General features: G+C 42.2%; 1 long non-coding RNA gene across 1 annotated transcript in view; it reads right to left on the bottom strand.

The window, feature by feature from the left end:
* Positions 1-2,633: 2,633 nt before the first annotated feature.
* LOC121560313 overlaps positions 2,634-6,000 on the bottom strand; it is a 28,987-nt gene continuing 25,620 nt past the window's right edge. Inside the window, exon 6 of the long non-coding RNA XR_006659555.1 lies at positions 2,634-2,672. This is a non-coding gene — a long non-coding RNA (uncharacterized LOC121560313). The remainder of the gene's footprint in view (positions 2,673-6,000) is intronic.

Below are 6,000 nucleotides of genomic sequence, written 5' to 3'. Positions count from 1 at the left end.
AGGTGAGATTGGCTGTTACACCAGCTAAGGAGAAGAAGGTGAGATTGGCTGTTACACCAGCTAAGGAGGAGAAGGTGAGATTGGCTGTTACACCAGCTAAGGTGAAGAAGGTGAGATTGGCTGATACACCAGCTAAGGAGGAGAAGGTGAGATTGGCTGTTACACCAGCTAAGGAGGAGAAGGTGAGATTGGCTGTTACACCAGCTAAGGTGAAGAAGGTGAGATTGGCTGTTACACCAGCTAAGGAGAAGAAGGTGAGACTGGCTGGAACACCAGCTAAGGTGAAGAAGGTGAGATTGGCTGGAACACCAGCTAAGGAGAAGAAGGTGAGATTGGCTGTTACACCAGCTAAGGAGGAGAAGGTGAGATTGGCTATTACACCAGCTAAGGAGAAGAATGTGAGATTGGCTGGAACACCAGCTAAGGAGAAGAAGGTGAGATTGGCTGTTACACCAGCTAAGGTGAAGAAGGTGAGATTGGCTGTTACACCAGCTAAGGAAAAGAAGGTGAGATTGGCTGTTACACCAGCTAAGGAGAAGAAGGTGTGATTGTCTGGAAGACCAACAAAGTCCCCTGTCCCCGAGGTGAAGAGGACACCTCCAGTCTATGGGTCTGGTCCCCTGCCAGGGCCAGATATTACCTGGATTGCCATCAATACCTCCATGCTTTGTTTATGAGGTCACACGTGAAGAAGTACAAAGAGGACATCATCAAGAGGTAAGGTAGTAGAAGTATGTGATAAGAGTGATTGTTTTTTAGACTTGAGATTATAATTCAGTTGATATGCCATACCATATATCTACAATGTAGGATCATAGGTTTGTGTGATTTCTATGTACTTTCAGAGAAAGGAGTTAGTGCAGGAAAAAGATGGTCCCTTGTCCCAACCGGTGGAGACAGAGGTCTTTCAGACCTTTTCCTGGAGTGAGACTCTGGCGTGGGCAGACCCTTCCCCAGGCCAGAAACCTCAAAGTAGACCTCATCAAAGGTAGAGAAATCACCACAATGTGAGGATTAACCCAATATCATGTTCACACTAGATCATTTCACAATTGACATGTTGTATATAGTTGTACCGTTTCTACAAGTCAATTAGTAAAGTAAGTACGCCTCTGACATGTAAGCCTTGTCCGAGACAAAAGACAAAACTAAGAGAAGAAACCTTCTAATGTCTCCTCTTTTCAGAGACGACTTTCAACGTAAGAAGCAGGACCTCCTTGACAGAGGGACATGGATGGTGCTGTCAATGGCCTTGTTCACCAGCAGGCAAAATAAAATGAAGTTTGTACCAACATGCCTGGAGATGGAGCTGTGGAGGGGAGGATGCTGTGAGAAGATGTTATTCACTCTGAACTCCATGGCCATCTGCCTATGTTCTGATGCCACTAGAGGACATGTTAACAGGTTGAGGGTCGGCAATGATACCCAGATCATGAAGTGGAAGAAACAGGCTGAGGTAAGTGTGAGTCTTAAACATATGTAAACACAATCTGATTCAGCCTATTTCATAATTCTGTTATTTCAAGGTGATTACACAGGCCTATCTTACTTATGAGTACAATGAGTGGTTATTACATGTATGTCAGTAATGTCAATGTTAATTCCAGACTAAGATATTTAAGAGGAGACTGGCCTATTCCCAGGAGGAAACTGTGATGTACGGAACGTTCTCAATGACCTGGGACAATGTCCAAGTATGTCCAAAATGTGTGGTCTAACATTCTATTTATTATTGTGATAGTTCAGTAAAACAAGAATATATCTTCCAAATGGCATTTCCCATATACAGTGCATTCGGAAAGTATTCAGACCCCTTCCCTTTTTCCACATTTTGTTACGTTACAGCCTGATTCTAAAATGGATTAAACAAAATACAAATCCTCATCAATCTACACCCAGTACCCCATAATGATGAAGCGAAAACAGGTTTTTAGAAATGTTTGCAAATGTACTAAAAATAAAAAACTGAAATACCTTATTTACAAAGGTATTCAGACCCTTTGCTATGAGACTCGAAATTGAGCTCAGGTGCATCCTGTTTCCATTGAACATCCTTGAGATGTCTTTACAACTTTGATTGGAATCCAGCTGTTGTAAATTCAATTGATTGGACATGATTTGGAAAGGCACACACCAGTCTATATAAGGTCCCACAGTTGACAGTGCATGTCAGAGTAAAAACCAAGCCATGAGGTCGAAGGAATTGTCTGTAAAGCTTTATAGTCCAATATTATGGGGAATGGGAATGAGAGGGCTACTTCCACAGTGTTGGGAAGGGATCACAGCAGTGATTGAATGAGGGTACGAGGCATGTGTTGAGGTGTTCAGAGGCTTGACTTCAGTGCAGGACAGGAATTGACTGGGAAGACAAAAAACAACAACAGAACACAGTTAGAGACCAAAGAGCTGAGAAGGAGATAGTCCAAGCAAGGAGTAAAATCATTGATGTGTAATAATGTCATTGTGTTTCTGTACGTGATTGACTCTACATACAGTAAGAGAGAAAATTGATAGGGGTACTCACAGTGCTTGGAGAGGAAACATTCCAATGTGCCAGTGGATGAGCGGGGGACATGAGACGTGGCTTCAGTTCATGTCAGGACAGAGTTTGACAATGGTAGTGGAGTGGAGTGGTCATCACCTCTTAAATCAGGGAACAGGAGGGGACTTAGCTGGAAATACACATAGCAGATACATTCCATTACAGCTGGGCACTCATAGGTTTGAACAACAAGTTTCTCCGTGAAGTTAAACACAGAGTTCGCATCTCGCCCACTTGACACATCAAAGTAGCCCAAGAAACATTCCTGAATAACGCCCTGATCATCCACATACCTGATGATAACTGGCAACTGCACCAGACTGGTGGCACCATAGGTCCCAGAGTAGGGGGGCCATTTTACCTCCTGGGGCCCAGAGTTTATCCTTATCTGTTAACCTAACCAGTAAAACTCTGGACCCTATGTTAAAATGTAATGTAAAAAAAAAAAAAAAAAAAAACCTGGAATGAGTAGGTGTGTCCAAACTTTTGACTGGTACTGTACTTCAGATATGGCCTACATATCCTAGATGACCAGCCTAAACCTGTTCAGATCAGTTCCCATTGGCTATCAGTAGCAGGACTGATCACCTACAAATCGGTGTTAAGTCTAAATAACAGGGCATGTAGCCTAAGCCCAATATTTTCACAACATTTCCTACGGAGACCATCTGGGCCCGGTTTCCCAAAAAGCATCTTAAGGCTAAGTTTATCAGTAGAACCTTTGTAGGAGCATTGTTAAATCTCCGAGCTGTTTCCCCAAAACCATCGTTACTAAAGTTCAAGTGCACTTGAATTAATATGTTTCACTACTGCGTCTCTTCATGCACAGAAGACCTCCACTAAACAATAAAATCAACATGTTTTATCTGTCTCTCTGTGACCGCCGATAACTTCACAACAAAGTTCACTACAAATACAACGTTGCCAATGTCTTTGCAATTGTTACAAACAAGCGAAGGATAAAAAAGATGCTTAAAATGAAAAGCGAGATGACTGCATTAAAAGATAAATGGCCTATTTGGAGCGGGCATGTCGGGGGAGAGCACCGACAGCAGCAGCAGCACTTTCAGAGCAACGCTCTCAAACAGCGCGTCCTAATCCAGTGAAGGGGACACGCTACTTGATGACGGATCAATATGAGGAGACAGAACTGCTACGGCCGGTGTGATGAGACAACTCTATCCGGTGGAATACGACGATACGAGGACTTCTTTCAGAGAGCGCTCCGTCAACCAGGCCCCCAGTGGGCAGAGCTAGGCATGATGGACTGGGGCACGTTTTAATACCATAACAAGCCTCTCATTTTACAGTGGGTCCACCATGTTCTGTGTAGTCTAGTTACGCTAATATATTTGCAGTTAATTTCGTTTTAGACTGAATCAGTGAAATATGTTTGAGTAGTAAACAGAGAAACAACAAGGAGTCCCAGACAGTTCACAATAGAACATACCAGAGGAGGGCATCGGTTACTAGGCTACCTACGTTATTGGGATCATCTGGGCTCGTTGACAAAACAGACCATAAAACGCCTTTACACGCGAAGGTCCGCGGTGGGTCAGTGTAAACTAGCCGATTATATTGGAGACAGGTTTATAGCAGTGAATGGCATCTATTCATTTTCTCTCATAGTATTTCTATGTAGAAGCAATATTAGCCAGGGAAACTAATTGTACTCACTTTATGATAGAACATTCTGACTTTTCTGCCTGACTGTGGCGTTATTTACCTGAATTGTTAGGATTTCCTGGTTGATCACAACAAAACTACCTAATTCGTTCAAATAGAGATAGAATTAAATGGTGTTTTCTTTGAAAAGATGGGCCTGGCCAGAATAGAACGTTCAGGTTTCTGCCTGAGTGTTACGAACCCCGTGGCTTTAAAAGTCTAGGGTGGATGGAAAAGAGTCCCATAACATAACTCATGGGAATTAGAATATTGACAAGGAACAGTGAGAACAAAATACACCAACGCTAAGCTTACTGCTAACCATATTAAAATACAGTGGGTGGTCCCCTCAGGTCTAACTAGTGTGTTTAGACAAGGTTGTCCTACGGGTAGTGTAGGCCCAAGGGCCACCTGTTAAACCCACCTTTCCCCAGGAACAAACAAACAACATAGGTCCAATATGGACTAGACAGCAAACAACATAGGTCCAATATGGACTAGACAGCAAACAACATAGGTCCAATATGGACTAGACAGCAAACAACATAGGTCCAATATGGACTAGACAGCAAACAACATAGGTCCAATATGGACTAGACAGCAAACAATATAGGTCCAATATGGACTAGACAGCAAACAACACAGGTCCAATATGGACTAGACAGCAAACGCGTGAGTACACAAAACCAAGACACCACAGTTGCCATACTCACAGAGAAAGAGAGTCTCTGTCAGAAAACACAACTGACTGGCTTTTAAAACCAGGGGATTTGACATGGTAATGCAAAACCAGAAACAGGCGGGGCAATACTGAGGAACGTCCACTGATTGGTCCACCTCAGCAATCAGCAGACGAACGGATGTCAGACAGGTGGGACACCCCAACGACCACCAATCAGGAAAACAAGGGACACCTGTGATTAGGGCTGAAGGAGAGGGAAAACAAACACACATACAGGATACCTGTTTCCATAACAACGTCTGTCCAAATCTTGTTTAGGTACTAAGTACATTTTATTGGCCATCACACTCTGTGTCCAACCGATTTTAAATCCACGATTAAATAAGAAAACAGAGCTTTGGTGGCGTCCTCGTTGCTTTCCATAAAGTAGGATTTACGGCTAGAATGTTTATTTGTAGTTTGTCTCTAGGGTTTTTGAACAAAACAAAGTAATTGGCGTTCAAGCTAATGGTACGGCTATTTTTACCTTGGTGAAACACATTTTGTACGAAATAACACACTGACAAGTTTTGATGATGAGTATATTGAGTAAAAGCTTGAGCTATTTCAGGATGTTCACTACCGGCAAAAACCATATCATCCAAAACCAGCAGATTTTTTTTTTAATGAGGAAGTAAGAATTCATCATCAGACAGGGATGCTGGTATTCCTTCAACAAATTAGATTTTTATTTTCTTCAACAACTCATCATACAAAAGTTGATAACATGAATAACACCACACAATATTGTCAGGTTTCTGAGATAATACATGTTCAGAATTCTCTAAAATCCTTTTTACAAAACAAGTTTTACCGCTATTGGATGGTCCTGCGATTAAGGCTGGTAGTTGCAACCTAGGATCAAAACCTTCTACAGCATCCATTGTATCTTCAGTGTTAAGACACAAGGATTTTAACATAAAGTCAGTAACCAAAGGGTAAAGTGGTCCCGTCAGGTAAAAGTCATCTCTTGTCATAGACGACCCGGAATATTTTAGTAAGTGGGGCATTACGTAGATGGAACCCCTTTTAATCCCTAACAATCTTTTTGTAGGAGTTTCAAAATTTCTAA

This window comes from Coregonus clupeaformis, unplaced genomic scaffold (genome assembly GCF_020615455.1).
Source record: "Coregonus clupeaformis isolate EN_2021a unplaced genomic scaffold, ASM2061545v1 scaf1348, whole genome shotgun sequence".
Lineage (NCBI taxonomy): Eukaryota > Metazoa > Chordata > Actinopteri > Salmoniformes > Salmonidae > Coregonus > Coregonus clupeaformis.
Note: the sequence above shows the minus strand (reverse complement) of the source record. Positions and strands in the feature narration are given on the sequence as shown.